The sequence below is a fragment of the Cydia fagiglandana genome, chromosome 11 (assembly GCF_963556715.1).
Source record: "Cydia fagiglandana chromosome 11, ilCydFagi1.1, whole genome shotgun sequence".
In the NCBI taxonomy this organism is placed as follows: domain Eukaryota; kingdom Metazoa; phylum Arthropoda; class Insecta; order Lepidoptera; family Tortricidae; genus Cydia; species Cydia fagiglandana.
Window position 1 is genome coordinate 5,076,828 of NC_085942.1, and position 3,319 is coordinate 5,080,146.

Here is a 3,319-nt window from a genome sequence, read left to right on the forward strand (position 1 = left end):
TCAATTTCACTCCAAATTCAGACGCAAGCTCTAAGGATTCTTGTCTTATCTTCTTGCCTTGTCTTGTCAATTTTAAAACTTAATTTTGGTAGAAACCTTCGATTAAAATTCCGAAATATTTTTCAATTTTACTCCAAATTCAGGCTAGCAAACTCTAAGGATTCTACGCAAAATGAACGCAGTATCATTTTACAGTATTCCTTCGGCCATATTGCGTTCAGTTCCACGAAACGAAGTCCTGACCCGTTATTCCCACTTAAGCCGAACCAGTATAAAGTGTGATCATTAAATGGGCAAAGTTGTAAAGGATATCAAGGTTATTTTACACTGGTTTGTAACTTTGCCTGTTAGCTTGGCAAGCGATGGTGACTACGGGCCAGTTTAGCAACCTGATATTTTCAATTTTGAAACAATGTTGCTCTGTTCGGAACGTTGGGTCGCATTAACATTGAACAGCTTAAGACTTTGATAACGCCGTAAGATAATTTGACATGTCTGTATTCAGCTTAGTGTCTGCTGTCAAAAAATAACAAGGAGATAGCTTTCAAAAGTGTTCTAATGATGTCGGGTTATTTGACAAGAGTTTATTTTTTAGTTAATTAACTGCATTCTATACATAACATGTCTCTCTATGATTTTATTATACGCTCATATTTTTATTTTTATACCTCTATGCAACCAAACAATCAAGTTGTATCAAACCGGAAAAATATTCCTAATTTGTATACAATTATATCCAATTCAACGCTTTACACTGTCTATTAAACATAATTCAAAATGTAAAATACCTATGTATCCACGAGTTCAAAATAAAATACAATTTTAAATCGTTCCAGCAAATTTAAGCAAACTTCCTTAAATTGTTTTCTTACATCGTATACTTAAGTTGGTATTATTTTAAATTTTGAATACACAAACAAAACTAATATTTATATTTCATTGTTACAGATCGCCAAGTCGTGAGAGAACAGACTTGTAAGTATAAGTACCCCTTAGATTTATGCCCTGCCATGCACATGTTCGGCATTTAGTAATTAAGCAGACATTTATGTTGATGTAGTATCTATTGAACGAGCACGGTAGACAGTACGCTTACACTGTTAGGAATAGCGTAACTACTGAACGACCGTTTGAAAGGTGTTGCAACTTTGCACTGCGCTTCATGTATTTAAACATCTTGTTACAACATCACAAAAAAATACAAGAATTAGTTTAATATACTAATATTTTTTTAGAGAGAACGAAATGATCACAATTCAATTCAATTAATTCAATAATTTTGTAACTATAGATTTATGGTCTTTTTGCATACTTTACAAATTATTTTTTATCGTATGTTTGTGATTTGCAATATTTACGCCCAGTTTGGTCACCGTTGTCACAGAACAAATAATAGTACTAGGTACAGAAGACTCACTCTCTAACAAAACGCGTCTGTCACGATCAGCACAGATATGGCCGCTAGGTGGCGACAGCGCCACGCGCGGCTTATGGCAAACCTCAAAATTGGGGTCGAACGGATGTACTTTTAGCTACCTGTAGCAAAGCGACGAAATCGCGGAGTGAGCCACGCCTGCCGTTGTTTAAGTAGACAGTTTGATCTAAAACATAATTGCAAAAATGGGCAAAGTTGAACCTGACTGGCAAAGTTGCATAATTTTCCGAAAAACGAATAGTGTTGTTAAGTGACAAAAACTTACAACCTTTTTAACATAATTTATATTGAGACTTGTGGCTACTATAGTATTTACGGTCATAGTTAATGGCGTAACTAGTTTCCTGTCCTGTTTATAATGTGGAAATCACAATGTATCCATTTTGCGAGTAATATAAATGGATAATAAATCTATTTATGGACAGTAGGTTGTTTATCTCTGCTTGCTATACATTGTATGGTTCCTCTCTCAACTCTGAAAAAAACATATGATAAGGAATAATTATTTTATATTGGCGGTAACTTCTATTGCTTAATCATTTGATACAGTTTAGGTATTCATATATGAATAATTTTGTAAAGCAAAAATACCGATAAATTTATATCATAATACATATATCCTACATCTAAAATGCAACAGGCATACATTCCTATAATTTTATTTTAATCTCATACCACCTATTGACTTTCTCTTATACCAACCATTGACAATTTTCGTCCGTTTAAGATTATACAGCGTAGCCCAGCGTTCTAATATGTTGCTTAAAATATTGCGCGCTGTCATCGTGCGTTCGAACCCCGCCGTGGCAGTTTTTGTATGTTATCGGGCCTTTTCGAAGCTACGTGTTCTTTGTAGATTATGATAGTCAAAAAAGGCCTATAGTATGAACCCTGTACGGTCGCGGTTCGGACTTGTGTCTTTACCGTATTACCAAACGGGGCTTACATTTTTATTAATTATCATTCAGGGTGATTCGTCAATAACTGGAAACCTTATACTAAAATGAATTCTGTTTATACTAAAATCAATTGTGTTTATAGGTGAATAATTCATTATTAGTATAAGGTGGCCAGTTATTGACGATTTACCCGATAACTATAAAGATGAACTGTAACTCAATTGAATAATTTAAATATGTCAATAATAATTGTAGTATCAAACTAGCAAAATAATTATATACGAATATAAATAAATCATATATTGAAATAATTCCACATCCTTATTATTAATAACACACAGATAACACATTTTTCTCAGTAAACTTAAACGTCCCGAGAAGTAAAATTACAGAAATTGCCCTAACGAAGCAGTAAGTGCAAAATCGTCGAAACCGCAGTAATTGCATAATGACACGAGAATCGAATGCGGGGAACACAACTTGTCGGTCGACACGTCGGCCAATCAGGCTGACTGCAACCTCGTATCTCGCGTACTTGGGAAATTATTAACCCCCTACCGCATACGGAGTCATACGCCGGATATGATATTCAACTCTATTGACAGAAACAAATATTTTTTATTAAGTACATGGAATAAGGGGTTAACTTTAGAACAATAACGTTTAATTTGTTTACAAGAAAATTGTATTTTAACTGTGTTAATCAAGATATCTACAAAATATTAGCCTTTTAATTAATTTGTTTTTCTTTTTTGCCAAAAATAATGTAGGTATGTATTCAAATCATCACTGCGAAATATACTCGCTACTCGCACTAATTAATTAATTTGTATCTGGGGGCACGGCCGTGCCCCGCCAAGACAACAGAAGATTGCAATATCTAGCAACAAAAATGAGAGCATTACTTCGATTGTATGGCGGCGGTTAGGTTCGTGTGAGTCATAACATAATATCTTAGACCTTGACTGTGCCCTAGGTCTCTTAC

General features: G+C 34.3%; 1 non-coding gene across 1 annotated transcript; it reads left to right on the top strand.

The window, feature by feature from the left end:
- The first annotated feature begins 2,257 nt into the window (after positions 1 to 2,257).
- On the top strand, positions 2,258 to 2,385 carry LOC134669163 (small nucleolar RNA SNORA16B/SNORA16A family). The gene has a single exon (XR_010098866.1). It is a non-coding gene; the product is annotated as a small nucleolar RNA SNORA16B/SNORA16A family (small nucleolar RNA).
- The last annotated feature ends 934 nt before the right edge of the window (positions 2,386 to 3,319 follow it).